Genomic DNA, 20,747 nt, shown 5'->3' with positions numbered 1-20,747 from the left:
AATCTCAAGAATCATAAAAATAGCCCAGATAATTTCTAGATTTTTACTAATTTTCATAGGTTTTTAGGGTGAATGGTAAAAATTACAGTTGCTTTAACTGCATGATGATAAGATGAGACAAGATGCAAGACTTGAATATTCCTTGTCTCATTTCTTTAATTGTACTAGATCCACACATATACCTGTGCTGTTTTGTTCATCCTTTAGAAATTGAATAACAACACAGACTTCTCCTGAAATGCCGTGAAGAATAATTAACAGAAAGGACTCCCTGAAGATTAACGATGTGGCCCAGACTCCTAGCTAAAGTTATATAAACACTACATAGAAGGAATGCATATAAATCTCTCATACATATTTTATACTGGACAACACAGCCATCTGGGAGAATGCAGGAGATTTATTGCCCAAGAGCTGCTGTTGTATGAAGTTCTCTCAGTGTTTTTCACATCTCAGTAGTTTTGTCTGGAAAGTTGTTTTAACCATCGTTTCTCATCCATTATCATTAACAAATTTCTAAGCTATGACCTAAGTCATCTGCATTAGCCATTTATTACATCATTCACTAAAGTTGTGGGTAAATTTTTTATTGCTTTGAAATCTATCATAATAAAATAATATATCATGGCTTTAAGCCCTGATTGTTATCCTTATTTTCTTTTAATAATCTGTTCATCTTCCCTATTTCTGTGTTATTCTTAGTGTTTCATGGTTTCAGAATTTACAGATTTTTTTTTAATGACATGTAATGGATGTTCTCAATAAAATGACTCCTTTACCTTAAGATTTCGCTTTCTACAATGACTTAGGAAACATGTTAGTATTAATAAATATTAAAGCAACTCTTTGTTTACATTTTTAAAATGTATTTTTCAAAGAATATATTTATCTAGAAAAAGCAGAAATATTTACTCTGTACCTTTAAATCACTGATGTCTCTTCCTGGTCATCACCAGTAATAGAGCTAAGTGCTGACATGGAGCTGGTGTGTAGCACAAGGAAATGACTGTCAATTCCACTGAAATAGAATCACAATTTTATTCTTTAAGTACACCAATTTTCTTATTTTTGGTTCTTTATACGGTTTATACGTAACATGTTCAAAAGACTGCTGATATCCATAGAAAAAGAAGACTGAATTAAGTTTAAAATAGATTTTTTTTAATTTTATTAAAACATAAACCCATGTTCATAGTGACAAATGGATGTAGCTATTCCACCAAGTCTTGCATTTCATTATTTATTTTCTGCATGATGACAAGAAAGAGGGTAACCCCTAAACTCTTCTACAATCATAGAGAAAGTGTCATCTTTGCCTTGCTGGGTAACAAAAGTAACATGGCCTATGTCTTAGGAAGGAGATTATGGTACATAATTTGACAGAGAAGGTGAAGCTTGAGTAAGCTGGCAGACATCACTTCGCATGCCACTGAGGACTACCAGCCACAACTCAGTAACTCAGTGTTACTCTAGCCCAGACAAGACTCGACTTGGTGGGGAAAAGATGAATACAAGAATTCCTATTTTAAGGAATTTATGATCTTATAATTCATGGACTCAGATCTCATATTAGAATAGCTCAGAATTGTAAGAGATATACAGATAGAGAAATACAAATCAGAGTGTGATTTTTGCTTCTGTTCATATGGAGGAAAGCAAGGAAACTTTAGATAAACTTTAAAAGACCTTGAAGAAGAATACGATTTTAGCCGAGAAAAGACATAGACATTTCAGGTGGGAGAATCAGCATAACCTTGGATAAAAGATTATTGTCTAGAAAGAAATATGATCATAGCACTTAAAAAATGAATGTAGATAGTTGTGGGGAAATGTGCATTTTATCTTATTTCCTGAATTAAATCAAAAACCAAAAAGTCACCAAAGGCCTGCTGTGAAATATAAGTCTCTTTCTCTAATATCCCACAGCAGAGTCACATGATTCTTATGCATCTTCCCAAATATGTCCTATGTGCTCAGTCATATACATTAATTCCTACTTTAAATTTTACACGAATAAACCCTCCCTTATTGTTTTAAATAGAGTCTCTCTGTGATTGCCCCTTATCTACTACATTCCTCTTAAACCTGTGTGAAATGAAAGTTGAGTTGACTAATTTCAGCAAAGCAATAGGACTTACAATCTGTTTGTAACAATTTGTACAGTGGATTTTTGAGCAGAAAGTATAGCCATCTCATGCGGACTACTTTCAGTGGCAAAGGAAGAAGCAAAAGAAAATAATTGCAAAGAACTGTTTTAGAAGATAGCAAATTATCATGGGACTAAATCAGCTTTGGTGGTAGAAAGGCTTCTACTCAATTTCAAATTTCACCATTTATTGTCTACAACTTTGAAATAATTACCTTTCTTGAGCTTCAGTTCCACATCTGTGCAACCAAGAACAAGAACTAAATCACAGGATCTTTGTAATGCTTAAATGAAGGGACAGCTCCTGGCCCTTAATGCATTTATTTTATTTACTAATTATCCATCATTTAAAAACAAAAGCCTGTGGTTCTCAATGTCATTACTGTCTCTTCATGAATATGTGTCCTACTTGTGTGCAGTTTTCACTGTTGCTTTACCTATTTATTATCTTGATTTTATTTATTATTATTATTTATTTATTTGCTACTGTGATCACTTGAACAGAGTGCTTTGGGGCTTCACGAGGGTAATGCCAGCAGCTGGAAAGCACAAACTTCAAATTACTGACTTCACACAAAAGCCTGATGTGACCCTGTTCTTGGGCAGCTTTCCCCCACAAAGTGACTCACAAACCCACATTCCTAATATCTCATGACTCCTCCAGGGTTTAGAGCCCCTGCTTCCAGAATGTGGAAATGGAAGTTGAGGAGAAGCCCCATCTGCTCCTTAAATGCCTTCATCAGAATGTGATGCTCCTCATGTCTGTTCACATTTCACATGCCCACTAGTGCATGAGGCCAGCTACCTTTCAACAACTCTGCACGCTAGAAGGAGGAGCATAAATTTTGCTTGATCGCTGGCCATTTTGGTTACAATAGTCCAACGTTTGTCATTCACAAATGAGGAAACTTAAAATCCCGCAATTGTTAGTTCAACAAAGATATTTATTGCTTACTTATTATGTGTTTCGTGTAGCTAATGCTACTTAGCAATACAGTGGGTAGAATGTGATTAAACTTCGGACAGTATGAAAAGAGAAAATGTTAGATTATTGTTCTGGGCAAATAATGATGTTGGTCAATATACTGTCACTTCATTATAGGGCATAGAGTTTCATTTTCCCTTTTAAAATGTTTAGCATTTAAGAATTATCATAAAATATGACATTATTAAGAAGATTTATGATTTTGGTGCCAAGTCTTCATTGAGGAACTTAGCACCTCGGCTGCATATATCAAGATAATGAAACCACATTATCCTGCTTCTGCGGCCTTCAGAATACACAGCAGGAAGGGGGGTTGCTCCGTGCAAGCCGGAGTAACTGCACCAAGTGTCATCTGCAGGGAGGATGCTAAAAGTTTTATACCTGTATTTGCAACTTATTCCAAAATTCCTATTAATCTACACAACTAATTTCTAAGTCTATCTATACTCACATATTGACGCAGTAAGAAAATTACACTCTCTGTGTACAAAATATTGCTAACTTATTAAAAGACATTGTTTATAAGGGACACTATGATATAGAAAAAAATCTTCCATGTAGATGTATCAATTACCAATATAACATCACTATAGCTATAGGGATATTTTACCAAGAAGAGAAAACTGTTTTGAAATCAAGATTGATTAACCCAAGAGGCAATATCATGTTATACAAAAGGCAAGATTTATTTACTCAAGTGCCAAGTGAGCCTGCATCGCTTAGTGGAGTCCCCCTGCTGGAATGAGTAAGTCATCCCAGTTAATGTATGCTCCATCCAGTCAGGGTTCTGACGCTCAAGTAGGCAACCCAAGCAACTTCATACCTCAAAGATAGATTTCTGCTTGTGAGAAATTTCTCTGTCGCTTAGGAAAGAGTCCCAGCCTTATAAAGTAAAGGAAAATGGCCAAGTGGGAAAGTCATGGATCCTCTTCTCTGATGTAACCTGGGTGTCCTGAGCAGAGCCTCAGTGCCTCCCGCAAAGCGTGGGCTCAGTTGGCAGTTGAGAAAATAAATCTTGCTATTTGTGTAATGCGATATTGCCAGCAGCAGGAGATAAAGCAGGTTTGGGAGAGGCCTGTCAGCAAAAGCACTGAACATACTGTGCATCCAAACACTCGGTCTTTGAGAAATGTTTATTGTGGACTTTGAAAGACTTGAGGGCATCATCTGTCTTTTGATTAGGAAAATTTACCTGTCGTCAAACATACAATTTTAAAATTATTATTCTTTGAAGAAATCAGGTTTTCATGTGTTTATGATATGCAACCAGACGTTAATGAAGTTGGTGCCAGGTGTCTGTGTGGGGGAAGTCAAGACATAAGCCACCTAGCTACAATGGAATCTTGATATTTTAAAAGTTTTTAATTTATTTTTCACATTTGTTTCCTTTTTTTAGCCTCCACCCATGCCTATACCCCACCCATGCCTATACTCCACCCACGTCTCGCTCCCACTTTTTCCCCATCCCCTCTGATAACCATTATCTTCTTTTTACTAACTTCAGATTTTTATTTCATCTATTGTTTGTATATAATTGCTTTTTGGATAATCATGTTGATTTGTCTTAATTTTTTTTCAGTCCTAAGTTATACATTTTTGCCACAAGCTTTAGGGTAATCAGTGAATACTACTTTAGGAAAACCAATTTTTGAGGAATGAGTCAGTTTTTAAGGTTGGTGACATAGAAATTCAATATATATTTTAGGAATTGGAAGACTGTTGATTAAATTACAGTATAATTTCTACAAAATTCTTCATAAGTATAAAACATCTAATTGCATCTCGGTTTTTACCAAAGACATGTAAGTGAAATATCTCTTATCAGCCAAAAGTTCATATTTTTTGTTCATCTATTATGTCAGTTTGCATATATTCTATTTCATTGCTCACTGCTGAAATATAAATTTATGTGCTAGTGTGGATAAAAACACAGTTATGTTCAATTATAAAATATTATATGCAGTAAAAAATATCCATTTGTTTGATTAAGGGGTCTATTTTAACAAGGATTTCATAAATTACACTTAAGTTTTTATATCCCCAGATCAACATCAACATTCTTCATACTTTGAAAATATAAATAGTAAAATATGAAGGGTAATATCTTTATAATATTAACAATGGAGGCCTTGCAGCCCATTGTTGGTTTTATTCTATTGAAAGTAGGCACACAAATTAGTACCATCATCATTTCCTGGGAGCACATTAAAATACAGCATCTGCATTTTAACAGGATCCCCAGGTGACTGCATGGTCATTAAATTTGTGAGAAGCTCCTCTGGTCTATGCAACCACACCTTCTTTCTGCTTCCTTCTTGCTAATAGGAGCCATATTTTGTTCCCATTTTGGTGGTCATGTTCATCGTGATCATTTCCCAGCACTGGGCAACAAAGGTTGGTTAGACCACGCCAAGCATGATAATTGAATTTCCCTTTTCTCTGCCTACTTAACAATAAGCATGCAATGCCACCCTAAACAAAGTGGCACCGCAAACATTTGGGCACTCATAGGGGAAAAAAAAGTCAAAAAGTTGCACAGAATAAGGAGTTGGCTCTTCTTCTGCGCGGGACACTTTCCTCCTGGAAGCATGCCTGCAGGGCCGTGGTCCTCGGGGGCCGTGAGGAGGCGGTGGGCAGCTGAGATGCCGGCTAGATAATTTAAGAACTAGGGTTCTTGAATGCAGCCCAGGAGCCCCCCTGCCGCACCCCTGACAATCACATAATGACCCCTGGTTACTTACCCCACTTTCCGCTGCTCTCTGATTCTTATCCAAACAGACATGTCACCTTATAATAATCCTTGGGATCAACAGCTACATTAACCACATGACTTGTCCTTAGATTTTCTGTTACCTACCCCACAGAGGGGATAACAGTATGGATGTGTGTTAGTGAATTGCAGACAGATGATGATAGGGCCCCCAAAGAATGGCAGCTTCTAAAGCAGAAGGGCTGCCTGCTGGATTATGATTGAAATTGAAATTAAATTTAAATTTTCTTACATAGAATTTCTTATTAAAAATAAACTTTTTTTTTTGTTTTCTATACTCTGTTCTATCAATTTTGGGGAAAAATAGAATAGTAATCCAAATACTGTTAATTTTGATTGGATTTTATTTCAGTTTTTAGTGAATTTCTAATTAGCTCAAAATAATTATTGCCACATCTGTCTTTATAAAAATCAGTCTGAGGAAGCTCAATTTTAGGCTGAAACTGAGGCTTACCTCCTACTTCTATAAATAGCTGGGTTTTTCATTAACATATGTTTTCATTAGATATATAGAACATAAATTCTACTGGATAGTATCGATCTAATAATATATGTACAGGCCTTTAAGGACAAACATTTAATTTAGGAAAACTCCATAAGTTTTTAGCATGGTAGGCCATCACATTTTTTATGTAAATCTTATCTTTGGAGTTAAAAACAACTCTTGATAAAAGTGTGGCTGATGGTCTTTTCCAAAATTTGCCACAGGATTATTGTGGGTTCCAAAGGCTATTCAGAACATGGTCACTTCCTTTCAGGAGGTGCACTGTTCCCTCTCCCTTGAACCTGGTGTGCCTGGGACTGTTCCCTCTCCTCTTGAACCTGGTGTGCCAGAGGATGGCTCCAACAAAAGACCACAAGGAAGTGGCGCTCATGACCTCTGCGGTCAGGCCAGCCAGGTCCAGGGCTTCTCTCTGACCCCTGCACCTCCACTACACCCGCTCTCTGAAGGAAATGCAGGCTACACTGAGGCCTCAGCAACTCCAGGCCTCCGCCCTGCTTCGGGCCCCTGTGGGGACCCGCAAGGATGGGGTACCATCTCTTAGAATGCGCCCTGATTCAATTCTTGACCCAGAGGATCTGGGAACAGGACTTCTGGGAATAGCATATGTGAATTAAACGCATCCGCACAGACCTTACAAAGAAAGTTCACTCTGTGTGAGTTAACGTAAGACTGCATTTGCAATCAGTTTACCAGTAGAGAGAAGCTGGGCTTGATATCAAATCAGATCTGAATTCTTCTTCCATGGCCCTGCTCAAATTACTTCAGCTTTCTGAGATGCAGTTTCCTTCCCTTGAAAAGAGAATCATTCCTATTTCAAGTTGTGATAAGATTGTGATTAAATGTAAAACGCATAATCGAGTGCCTAGCGCAGAGTAAACAATGAATAAATGATGTGTTCATCATTCTAACAGGCTATGCATGGCTGAGAAATCGGCAAGAACAGCAGGATGTGTGAATGCTGACTGGGTGCTCTCTGTGTGCCGGGCGCTGGTGTGCTGCTGGGCACACTCTGTCTCAAGAGGTACTTAATTTACTTACTGCATCGCATCATCTGACACACACTCGATTTATGTCTCAAAGATTCATACAATTAATTCATTCAACAGGTAAGAATATTTTTATTCCAAACACTGTATCAGTTATAATAATGAAAATCAACATTGAGAGGATAATCTCTAAAATAAAGGTGATGGTCAAAGTACAGATAAAAAATGTCAAATTACTTTAAATATCTTTTTCACAAACAAGAAATTTAAAGAGTAAATCTTAATTTCTAGAAACAAGCAGTAAGTCCCACCAAATAATAAGATTTACACAATTTTCATGTGATAGAGCCAGGGCTGGTCTGCTGCATAAAACATCTCACATAACCTGTAAATATTGGGTCTAAAATATATACAATTAAATACAAAAAATGCCTGCATTTCAGTGTGCTATGTATATTAATATGGATTCCACTGATAACAACCATATTATGACACCACCTTCCATTTTCCCAGATCTCACATTTGAAACCAAAGGCTGAGAATACAAATCACGTGAGCACACACATTTCCAGAGACATGTGCCATGTGGAGGCCCCTTAACAGCAGAAGCCACTATTTGTGCTGTTTTTATCATTACAGGCCTCTCGGTGAAACTCTTCAGACAAATAGGGGGTGGGGAAAAGAAATGAGTGGTCATTCAAGGACATGGCTCAAAGACAATTATACACCATTAGCGTAAGTGGAGCTTTCCCTAAAGCTATGATGAATCCCCCCCAAATATGATTTGTCCAAGAGCAACATCTATTCAGACCATAAAATGGAGAGAAAAACCTCCCTGGTTCATTTAAACAGCCTTCTTAATGTCAGAGAGTTTTAGCAGAGGAAAGACACTGCCTTTATTGCTAGCTTATAGTGAATGAATAATTCAGAATGAAAGCCGTGGCAGCAGGATGATAAAATTACATAAATCAGAGGAGAGCGGCTCCAGCCAAATAAGGGCAGAAAAAAATCCCCATTCCCGACTCTTCTGTTGACTTAGATGGTTATTTTGTTTGTACAGATATTCCAAAAACTATCATTATATGTGTTCCTTGGCGATATTTATAATCTCCTGGAAACATTTGCTCTCGGAAATTTTACTTCCCTCTTCAACACACCTGGAGGCCTGCTTTCCTCCTTGCTGTCCAGCAGAGCGGCACGCTCGCACAGGTGTGTGGCGGCTGCCATCCTCGGCAGGCCTCTCTGAGTAGCGTCTGAGGCCCGAGTGAGCAGGGGACACCGGGAGCGGCGCAGTCATTACCAGACGCCTGTTTGCTGCTAGGTATAGTGTCGGGGCGGGGGGGGGGGGGTCCCACTTGCTTTTTTCTCTCACAACAGCTGTGTGAGCTGTAATCATTCTGGTACTTTTGAGATAAAGCCAGATTAGTGTAACTTTTGAATTGTCTGAGTTCACAAGGCCACAAAACGGTGGACTCACAATTAAATAGTTTGACCCAAACCTCCTGCTCTTTCCATTAGAGAACAATCTGAACATTTAGAATGATCATCAAAGCACAAGTGACTTTAGAAGAAGATCTTTATTTAAAAACGCACTGTAAAGGTTTTAGGATTGGCATTTAGAACAGGACGACCAGTACCTGGATGGTTTCAGTGAATTTTATTTTAGAAATTTTGACCTCTTGGGGTACCTTTCAACAATATGATGCCCCCTCCCCCGCCCTTGTTAAGGCAGAGTGGGGATTTAATGTGTGGATTTCTGGACTGACTTTGCAAAAGAAATCTTAGCCTGAAGCTTGTTGCTTGGAAATGGCCTCTCCTCTGATTAGATTCACACTAAAATCCACCATATGTCAAATCGACTTAAGAATAAAAAGTCATAGCTGCACAACTGCCTGAATAGCTTATTGATTCAGATTTTTTAAAATAGTGAGTTCAGCAAAATCAGAAGGTTAACAAAACCAATCACTGCCTCCTAGCAGCGGCCCATTGCCAGCGGCTGCGGCAGCTGACAGCAAGGAGGGCGCTCTCCAGGGACACGGGCACACTGGCGGGGCACCGCCCCTCTCCTCTCCTGCCACATCAGGCCTGAATGTTTATCAGAATTCACGCCAGAACAGGCCAAGTGGATGCGCACCATTTTATATGCTAATTGCTTGATCTAAATTATTACAGTGTTTCTGTATAAAAGTATTATTGTAGCCCCTACAGGTTTTTTTAAAATATATCAAATGCTATGCTGTGATTTTTTGCTTTTATTTTGTTTTGAGTAACAAATCTTACCAATTGCATGGAATTACTGAAGTTTTCAGGGGAAGGAGCATATAAGAGTTCTCCAGGGAGAACATCCACATGGGTACAAGTAAACAAAGACTTATCTTAAATAATCTCCATTATGTATTTATTCCACTTCAGTATGGCACTTCAAGTAGGAAGATGTGTTTCAACCCACTTAGTAAATAGACTATTCGATTCACTTTTGAAATCTTTGATTCCTTTTCCTCATACTTCAAATATTTAGCACTATACTTACCACTGAAAGGTCTATCTCCTTACTTACATGCCAATGTACACTTGATTTGCCATAATCAAAAATAAAAGCACTTAATGTTTTTGGAAATTACCATATTTTTGACCTCCTAAAATAAGGACAGAAACTGTTTTTATTGCCCCAATATAGAGGTTGTTATTATTTTATGTAGTAGACAGTAAAGGTAGAGACTAGTTATTTAGCATATTAGATAAAGCATGTCAAAGGAAAGTTAGAAATAAGTGGATATTAAATTTCCACTTAATACCTGACATAATTGCAGCTAACACAGAACTATATAAAATCCTAATTACTGTATCATTAAAAAATCTCAACTAATTATTGACCACACAGCTAATATTTAGCATAAGATGGAAATGACACTCTGGTACCTAACACACATTTTTTTATGATCATCTGTATTGATTCATCAATAGTAAATAGCTTATTAGTCCCTTCTGAATTTCTACATTAAAATTATTTATTCTTCAATTGAACTATATGTCACATGGAATGTTTTTACACCTACATCAAAATAAATATTAAGAGGCCATTGTATAACTTGTTTTTTATACATTCTTGTCTTTTGGAAATTCATATAAAATGAAGATTTGATGCTCCAAATTTGAAATGCAGTTGCCATGACAACCAAGAGGCACACCACTACATACTACTATTCAAACAGTATTTTGAATATCAGAAAGAATCTCCTACGCTAGATATTGTTCTTCCTTTGGATTTAAATAATAATCCAGTCCTTTATTGTTTTTAAATAGGTGCATCTTTTATAAGTTTAGCATAGAAGATTGGTTTAAGGAAAAGTACATCAATATGTAACAAATGAATCATAAAGAATGCCATGATTTTTATGAAATTTCTCATTTGCATGCTTATGCCACAGCAAAAGGGTTTTCCTTTGTATAAAATAAAAATGTAAATAAATATATATTCAATGATTCAAATGGTTTCATAATACCCCTACTGGTATAAATTTGTTTAGAGCACATATTTAAGCCTAACCCTTTCTCACATGCTTAAGGTCACATTTCTGGCTATTTTCTGTAATCGCCACAAGAGTATCCTCGAAGCACTGCAACGCATTTCCAAAGTGCACGTATCAGCTCTCCCTAAACCTGCTCCTTGCATGCTCCCTGAATTCAGTTCCTGACAACACTATCCTCCCAATCACTCAGGCTCAAATGCCAGAGTCGTGGTTGGCTTTTTTCTCCTCCTTGTCCTCATTATTTAATTCATTTGTTATTCCTAGTGAGTCCACCAGAAAAATAGTCTGGTGTTCTTTTAATTTAAATATTTCTTGGCTATTTATCCTCTACTATTGGAAGAAAATTTACTTTCTACTAATAAATATGACTTTTTTTATTTTAAATATATCAATATCCTAAAGTAGGACCTATTTTGCCACAGGGGAGTATTTTGCCACAGGGGAGTAAGGAGACAGAGATGTGTGCAAGTAAGTGGGGCAGATGACAGGAAACAGTCCAATTTACACTGCCTGTTTTATTCTGTAGTTATGAACAAACCAACAGAAGTTTCTTCGGATAGAAATTACTTAAGTCAGCTTTGGAGCGAATTATTCCTGGAGAAATTTGGAGAATGACTTAAAGGAAGAGACTAGCAGTAGAAGACAGAGCTCCCATAATTCAAGAAATAGACAAAGCAGGGTAGTGGTGGCAGATTCTGAAAGATTTGATGAATTGAACACTTTTCTTGGTGCTTAAAAGCAAGAAGATACATTGACTGAGGAAAGCCATGTTTCAGGAGGATCATGAATGACAGTTAGGATTTGATAGATACACGTGAAAATGCAGAGTCCTTGACACAAAAAGGAGAAACCGATAAATGAAGGAATGGAATAAGCAGTGTATGCTTTCTTACAGACAAGAAGATTATTTTTACAAATGAGAAACCTAGAGAAACTGGCATAATGGAAAGGTAAAAATAATTTCTAGAGTCTACATGGAAAAATCAGATGATAACATTATCATAAAAAGTCATCTGTGGCCTCCCTGGTGATGCAGGGGTTACAGTCTCAGTGTTATTAAGCTATCACCAACCACTGCAGCATGAGTTCCATCCCCGGCCTGGGAGCTGATCCACATGGTGCAGCAGACCTCTCCTGTCTTACCCACTGCTCCCCTCAGCAGTGTATTTCAGTAGATCCGCCTGTTCTGCCCCCAACTCTGTCTCTGGTGAATCCTCTCACCCCCTGCACCTCTGGCCTGCACCCCAATTCTTGTATGCTTAAATTGGTTTGTTAAAAATATTTAAAATATATTATTAAAGTCATTTGCTAAATATATTCTCATCTTGAAGATTCTGAATTATTTTAAGAAGACACAAATTGGTTAAATGAGTAACCAGTAATACAATTTTATTAGGCAGTTTTGATAAACTTTAAATGATGTCAACCCTAACCAGGCAACAACAAGAAGCTTTTAAAGCCTGAAACCCAGGAACAAATTCTTCCTATAAACAGGAAAAGAGGGAACATTGCCTTCTTATATGTGCTGTTTGTGTAGCGAGAACTAAAGGCCTGGTGGCTCATCCTGGGGTGTCTGCCATCTCTCACAGAGGCAGAACCATAGTTTACAGATTTATCTCGCTTTCTTCATTGACACTTTATAGTATGAGCTCCACTGGACCATAAAGATGCTCAGCTCACTGTAAGAAGACCCATCTGCTTCTTGAGGAGGTTTCTTTTATCCAGTTTTATCCACTAGCGTGACTTCCTCAGGCTGCTCACTGCTCTCATTTTTATTTTTCCTTTGGAGTCCCTTTGGAAAATAGAATTTGTTGTCCATATGGGTCTTTAAATTTTTACTATCTGCTTCCATCAAAGAGTAGCAGTGATCTAATCATGCTGAGATTACTTATTTGTAAACCTAGAAGTGCAGATAATATTTAAAAGTCTGAATCTGGGAAATTGTGCGAAAGTGACCTAGCACACACAGAAAGCTGTAATCCTGTGTGAAGATGAAAAATGCAAAGAAACTGCCACATATTCCTCTGCTGTGTTTAAGAGTAAGTCTTCCCAGAAAATGAAGCACTAGCATTAACAGCCTCAGTGTGTTTATTCTCATGAAGAGTGAGTGCTTTATTGTCATCCTGAAGAAATAATGTGGTTTATGCTGAATTGATCTCTGAAGGGAATACCAGTGAAGTAGCTCATGGGGCCTCATTTACACGCTGAATAGACCTGCAGGTTTGTGTGGGCGTCACATTGATATGCAGATGAAATGAACACCTGGAACCTTAAAAATAAACCATAAGCTACTTAGAAACTTCTCTTTGCAGTTAGTGTACCGGTATATAAATATTCACTAAGGGAAAATCATCCTCTATGCACTAATACTTTGCAATTTGTTTTTTGAGTATACAAGAACATCAAGCTGCAAGATACTGACCTCCCTTTCTAAAGGTTCTCAGGAGACAGGTGGAAAGGCACAGAAGGGATCAGAGTCTTTGGATGGAATTCAAGAGTCAACCATCCGATGGGGCTCAAAGTTGAATTCCATGTGGTTTTCTTTACTCTCATGCTAAAATATAGAACTCAAGATAGACAGGCACCCACGGTATAAATAAGCTGCATGTAACAAAATATCAGGTCTATGTCAGAATGTAAAGGAAATCATGCCTTTCTCCTCTCAGCTTTTCTAGGCTTGCAAACAATGAAGATCAGAGAGACTGGTAAGAGAAAAAGTCAAAAAGGAGTTTAATAACCACATGTGCCTCCATGTATACATGGGAGAGACCCAGCATGGCTGAATAATTTTTCCACGCGGCTTCAAACACCATCTTAAAGAGTTTAGCTGAGACTGGGCACTCGGGAAGGGGAGAAAAAGTCAGTTAGTGAGGTTACTCGGAAAGCACAGTAGGTAATAAGATGCAGATTTTAATTCTGCCTTCTCCATTGAAAAGAAATAAAGAGAAAGATAGGGTTAAAGATCAACTTGGACATAAAGAAGCAGAAATGAGATTTTTATGGGCAAAAGGACCTGGAGCAAGACACAGAATAGGGCAAAACACCGTGAGTGAGATTACTAGGAAAGATAAATAACTCCACACTATAGCAAGATTCTAGGGTTGAAAATGAAGAGGCACTGAACAGAACTGTTAGGCAAACCCATCTAGATAACTGGTTCAGAGATGAAATCACAAAGGATGATCACAGATGGCTATACAGACATGTGAAAGAAATAATGATTAAATCTGCAGAGGAGAATTACATTGAATTAGAAACTAGAATTCAAGTACATTGGCATGTATTTGTATATTCATGTGTATGAACACGTGTATGAACTAGAATTTTATAAAGACCATACTATAGTTTTATAATGTAAAGAGGCTCTATATCAACTTTGGAGTATTAAATATTGCTGGATATAAGGAACACCAAATAAAGGTGACAAGAGACAACAGCAATCACTGTCTCTAAAGAAGACTCTTTCAGTTAGAAAATATTCACATATAGGGTCAAAATGTATGATTTTCATAATTCATTTTAATATAGTATCAAATAACATCAGAAGTAGCAACATTCACACTAGTGAATATTGCCAAAACATTTTTATTAAGCATGGTGTAATATATTTGTGGTGGGGTGAGGTGATGCACATCTGAGGAGGTGTGAACCTATTCCCCTGAATCATATACAGTGCTGGACACCAATGTCACCCCAACAACAACAAAAACTGACTCTGAAACTGAGGCTACAAGAGGGGGAGGGAAGAAAATACAGAAATACAGCAGAGAGGCCCAGACCCTGTAGTGAGGACTGTGGGTGCTGTGGTGTGGACATGCATTTGAGGAGGTGTGATCCCGTGCCTCTGAATCACACAGAATGTTGTAAACCAATGTTACCTCAATTTTAAAAAATTAATAAGCATAACAGGGGTGAGCCTTAGCATAAATGTTTCTCATATTCAGTTTCTGTAGCTATATAAGTATCACTTCTATGAATCAAAAGAAAACGATAACATAAGCAGTTGAATTTACATAAAATCAGGGACAGCATTGGCTTTGACATTAGAAGTGGGATTATGACTTTAATCTCTAACTAATTATAATTTTTATCATAAAGACTAACCTCGGTTGACCTCCAAGTCAGCACAGTGACGAAGGTTGTGGCGTCTCATTTCTTTGGTTCATATCCTGGATCCACATTAACTAGCCTCATGAACTTAATCTCTCTACAACCCACCTCATCTGTCACATGCAGATAAAACTGGTACCCACATTACAGTATTCTTGAAAGGATGCAGTAAAATGCTCCTGATAAAATCCTCGGCTCAGTGTCGGAAGCAAAGTAAGCACACATTAAATGTCAACCATTATTTATATTTTTCTGTGTACCTGTCTATCTGATGCAACTGAGAACAAAGAATTTGTCGCAGAATAGAATGTTGGTTCTACTGTTTTTCAATAAACATTCTAATATGTCTTTTCTACGTGTTTTAATGTTTTTCAAAACTAATTTTGACATGTGAATATACTTTAATATACTGCAGTAAAAAACACTTCAATTTCTATTGTATGTGTATATCTATGCAGATACAGACCTAAAAATTTGCCTCTATTATACATTAAATTGCTATTTGGATTTATATTTGTTGGATAATTAATGTAGTCAAAATTGTTTTTCACTTGGCCTTGCATTATTTCTTTTCTAAATGAGTTGTTCAATTCATGTCTTTGTTTTCTATTTACGTAAGGTTGTTTGGTATTTAATCAACATTCCTGAAATAAGAAAAAACATAAAACACTCAAAACAAGTAAGTAACACATGCACTTTTTGTATTCAATCTGATTATGTGAGATATACCAGATTTTAATTCTTTATTTGTTTTGTATTCCAGAATTTTTATGAATAGAAATGACAGTTTACAAGAATATTAGCCAGGGCTTCCCCAGTGGCGCAGTGGTTGAGCGCTGGGCTGCAAAGCTGCCCACAGCCTCTGCAGCACCAGTTTGATCCCTGGCCGCCGGCGAGGGTCCCACATGGTGCGCAGACCTCTCCTGCCATGCCCGCTGCTCCCCTCAGCAGTGTATTTCATCTGTCTGCCTGTTCTGTTCCCCGCTCTGGCTCTGGTGAATTCTCTCACCCTCCCGCGCTTCTGACTGTACCCAGTGCTTGTGTAAATAAATAAATAAATCTTAAAAAAAAAAAAATATTAGCCATAGAGTTAAAGATCCAAAAGGAACTTGAGATGAAGCCTAAACTGCATATGTATAACAAATGCCACAATGTTTACTCAGACTGGATCTAAAATCTGGTGGTAAAATTGGGAAAATCATGATCATGTAGGAAGCTTGTCAAGTAATAAGGTAAACAGAAAACAATTTCGATAGATAAAAACAAATCCTTTTGATAAAATTCATGCTCCATTTTTTCTAAAAAACTAGATTTGCCTTTTTATCATGTTTACCACTGTGTCTGTAGCCATAGAAGGTGGGCACGTGAGAGAAAGGGATCTTAGCATCTTCACCAGTGTAACCCAAGACTCTGCAAGTATGGACACAATATACTTTTGAAAACAAAACTTAATACAAACAAAAAAAATAGAAAAAAGAAGAGAATAAAATAAGCATACCCACTCTACAATAAATCCTCACAATTGTGCTACAGCATTCAGCATATACATCCTAAATCATCTTCCTAATTGCAAAAAAAAAGACAATCCTTAATTTTTATACTTATACAGTTATTCACATGTAAATTATACATTTTATTCCTAAGCATGCATATTATGCATTGCTGCATTCCTTATTTAAAAACTTCACTTCACGACACTTGTTTTTTATACTCTCATCTTGTTTGTTAAATTCATCCTTATTATAGTTCTTCTGTTTTCACTGCTCTCCAGGGGCCCATTATATTTTCTATGTCACTGTTAGAGAACAAATTATTTCACCCAAAATTTACATCTTGAAGTTATACCCCCAAAGTCACTGTAGTTGAAGATAGGACTTTGAAGGTTGTAATAGGGTTAAATGGAGTCAGAAGAGTGAGCACTAATCCAACAGGAACGATGTCAGAGGTTGGCCAGAGAAAGAGGCCTCAGGTGAAACCAGGTTGGTTTCTCATCTCCAGAATGATGAGAAATAAATTATTTTCTGTTAAGATACCCAGTCAGTGTGTTTCTTGTTTTTGTTTTGTGGCAACATCAGCTGAAATGAGATGATCAGTATCATATGAACAGCCTTTTATTTCTTTAGTCCATTTTTCCACTGTGTTTTCTTCCCTTTGTTTGTCAAAGTTCTCCATAATCTGAATACTACCTTCTAGTAAAAAGTGCAATGCAAAAGTTTCCTGTCTTTCTGTGACATGTGTTTTATATTTTAATGTCCTTTACAGAATATTTTAAATTTTGTCAGTTACACTTGTAAACAAATAGTTAATAATCTATATATGTATATTATACTAATATACATTTAGAGTATAGTTTATATTTTTACATAATTGCACATTTACTATTTTTGAAACTTAAAACTCTTGTGTTGCTATTATTAAGAATTTATTTTCTGCATTCATTTTGCATTGGAATTCACTTACTCAACATTAATTTATTCATTTTCATAATTTGTCTATAGTCTTTATAGACAAATATTTAGTTATTGAAAATATTTAGTTATTTTACTTCTTATAAAACTTGTTGAAATCACATTATATGAGATAATACTTTAGATTCTATCATGATCAGTAGTCATTAAAATCAACAAGACAGAGGAAAGTTTTTACCCCAGGAAATTAGATTCACAAATTTCTTATTTCTTGCTTATTATTTTTAGTATTTTTAATTATTAATTATATTTTTTATTATTTGTATATTATTATTAATATTTGTTGACATTTTCCTTATCTTACTAGCTTCTGCACCATCATTTCTCCTATTACCAACCACAGTCTTCCTTTGTGATTCTGGAAAACTGACTCCATTCCCAGAAATAATTAAGGGAAAAGCAATCAGTTAAATCTCCCAGAAAGTGGTAATTGCACAGTGGTAAATCCATACAGATATACCTCAGAATTCATTTCATTCTTAGGATGAACTGATCCAGATGTAAAGACACGTGTCTTCCTGTCACTCTCTAGGAGCAGGGTGGTCATTAATTAGCAACAGCAGAAGGAACCAATAGAGCCAAGCAAATAAGGCACACCTCCTGTGTGTGTCAGTGTTTCAGTTGTGAGTGACACAAGGACAAAAAGTCATACATATTTTAGGTGTTAAGAAGGTGCAGGGGTTAAAGACAGTGTTATCAAGCTATCACCAGCCACTGAAGCATAAGTTTGATCTCTGGGCGGCCAAGGAGCTGACCCACATGGCGCAGCAGACCTCTCTTGCCTCGCCGACTGCTCCCCTCAGCAGTGTATTTCAATAGATCTGCCTGTTCTGCTCCCCACTCTCTCTGGTGAATCCTCTTACCCGCTGCCCTGCACCTCTGGATTACACCCCAGTTCTTGTATCCATAAATAAATAAACAAATCTTTAAAAAAAAAAAAAAAAGAACATCAAGAGGGCAAACGAAAAGGTATCTGATTTTACAAATGCCCTAGTAACTCAAATCAGTGGATTTTACAAAGTCAATGGTAGAGAAAATGAAATTTTAACCACATTGAAAACTATGTAAAACATACTAAATGAGTGTTCTGACAATGGGAAAAAAAGTATCAAGTAGTATCCTTTTTGCTTTACTTTTGTGTAGTACTTATTATCTTTATAAGTACTCATTTAAATTTATACCCAATGAGATCTTATTGTCATATTTATCAATGATTAATTTATGTATGCTTTTTAAAATTTTATTTAATAAATTTCTCATAGGATATAGAAGTAAGCATAGTTTAGATTAACATCAGTAAAAAAAAATACAAAAAACAAAACAAAAAGCAAAAGTAAAGTAACAATTCCCAATGTCCCCAATGGCTCACTGCTATAGCGCCTGTTTCACACTCACACAAATGCATGGTGAGCCACAAGGACACTGAGCCATGTGTGTGTCACTCGGTGGTGCGGTTCTTGATGCCAGCTAAATGGTGCTGTTCTGTTGCTGTTTTGCTGCATTCACACCTCATGACTTTTTAACCAAAACACTTCATTGTGAAAAAAAAAAAACTGCAATAAATGCTATTCCACATTTCTCAAATAGTAACAGAAACAGCTCTTTGATATGTATGAAATATTTTAAGTAAATTATTCTAATCCTTTCAAAGTAGTTCGTAGTTAATGATACTTCATCATAGAACTGAAGAAACTGATGCTAAATTTGCTTAACGTTACCAATTATCACAGGAAAATGCTAATCATTTGTTAAGTAGTAGAACAATGACATGACTCTAAAAAGCAAGTCTTTCTGGGTCTTCATAGCTAAGATAAATAGCCTAACACTTCTATCTCTAGACAAGGTGGTGACCTGGGTTTGGTTATGTAGTCACTCAATAAATAAACTCATTTTTATAGCTGAAAGACTAAAACATTATATCAAATATGATTGCTAACTGTATTTGATGGCAGGTACACAGCCGGCCCAAGATGTTATTCAAAGCAACAAGGCACATTTCAACTGTTGTGACTTAACTGGGAGAGGCAGGATCCCCACGTTGTAAGTTTAACTCTATGATCTTTAGCTCATAGAAAACATTGACTATCCATCAACACAACTAGCATGCCCTCGCTGTGCTGAATCAGAGTCATAACAATCACTGAGACGAATCCTGCCTCTTCAAAGTATATTAGCAGAGAGAGACACAAACAGAACACGAACTGAAAAACAGTTGGAAAAAAACAGGTGCTTAGTCCTCCACAGAGATGCTTGTGGTCTGGACCTTCCAGTTTCCCTTCCTATGCATCCCAGAAACATGAAAAGCTCTTGAACATATCATCTGTCCAGTATCAACTGTAAGAATAGGTGCTGATAATTTTCCTTTGGTGAGGAACTATGAAATTGCGCTGAAAAATATACAATAAAAACTTGTATTATTAAAGTTCATTAAATTTACATTAGGTGCAGTCCTAAACATAACAAAAAATTTCCCAGTGCACTGGGAGTGGTTTTTTTGTTTTTTTTTTTGTTTTTGTTTTTTTTTTTTTTTTTACTAACTAATGCTTTGTCCCTTTAATTTATTGTTTTTAAAAAATATGAGTGTGGGGGGGGTGTGAGAGGTGTGTGTGTGTGTGTGTGTGTGTGTGTGTGCGCGCGCGTGCGCACGCGGTGTATGCAATTGTAATGTACTCATATAGCAATAATGCAGGACATCATCCTCATTCTATAGTTGAACCCTATTAATCATTTGTCCAAAGCACCTGACAGAGAAGCGTTGCTTATTTGAATAGAAACTGTCTGTATTGTCTCTGCTGCAATGGTTTAGGCTGGCAGAACAACAAGTAGAAAGGAGGGTTCTTCTTTCAACATGTTTTCTGAAATCTGTATTTAAATAGAAAGCAGGTGGCCATGGAATGGTTGAAAAGGCAATGAATTCTGCCACTGAAGGTGAACACTAGCCCGACTTGAACCTGTGCTTGACCCTGGCGAATTTTGTCATCACTCTGACATCTAGTTTTTGCAAAAGAGCAAAATATATTTTATGCCTTATACTTCTCCTTCATGTTTTATATTTGGATAATTTTTATTCAGAAAGCGTTTGATAAAACCATGTCAAAGGGGATGGTCTGAGGTTTGCTAACAAATTCGGAGCTTTGGACTCAGATATTTCTTAAAAGACAAGAGAAAAAAATTCAGGCACTCCCTGACATTCTCAAATAATCTCTAAAGGGCATGTGAACTTTCCTATGAGGTAAGACATTATGGA

The 20,747-nt window shown here is 36.7% G+C and overlaps 1 long non-coding RNA gene across 1 annotated transcript in view; it reads right to left on the bottom strand.

The window, feature by feature from the left end:
• The window catches only part of LOC119234384 (uncharacterized), a 197,518-nt gene that overhangs the window by 146,872 nt on the left and 29,899 nt on the right, over window positions 1-20,747 (bottom strand). Inside the window, exon 3 of the long non-coding RNA XR_005122605.2 lies at window positions 920-1,018. This is a non-coding gene — a long non-coding RNA (uncharacterized LOC119234384). The remainder of the gene's footprint in view (window positions 1-919; window positions 1,019-20,747) is intronic.

Source organism: Talpa occidentalis, unplaced genomic scaffold (assembly GCF_014898055.3).
Source record: "Talpa occidentalis isolate TD23 unplaced genomic scaffold, MPIMG_talOcc4v2.1 talOcc4.8, whole genome shotgun sequence".
In the NCBI taxonomy this organism is placed as follows: Eukaryota; Metazoa; Chordata; class Mammalia; order Eulipotyphla; family Talpidae; genus Talpa; species Talpa occidentalis.
The sequence above is the reverse complement of the archived record's forward strand: the minus strand, read 5'-3'. Positions and strand labels throughout refer to the sequence as shown.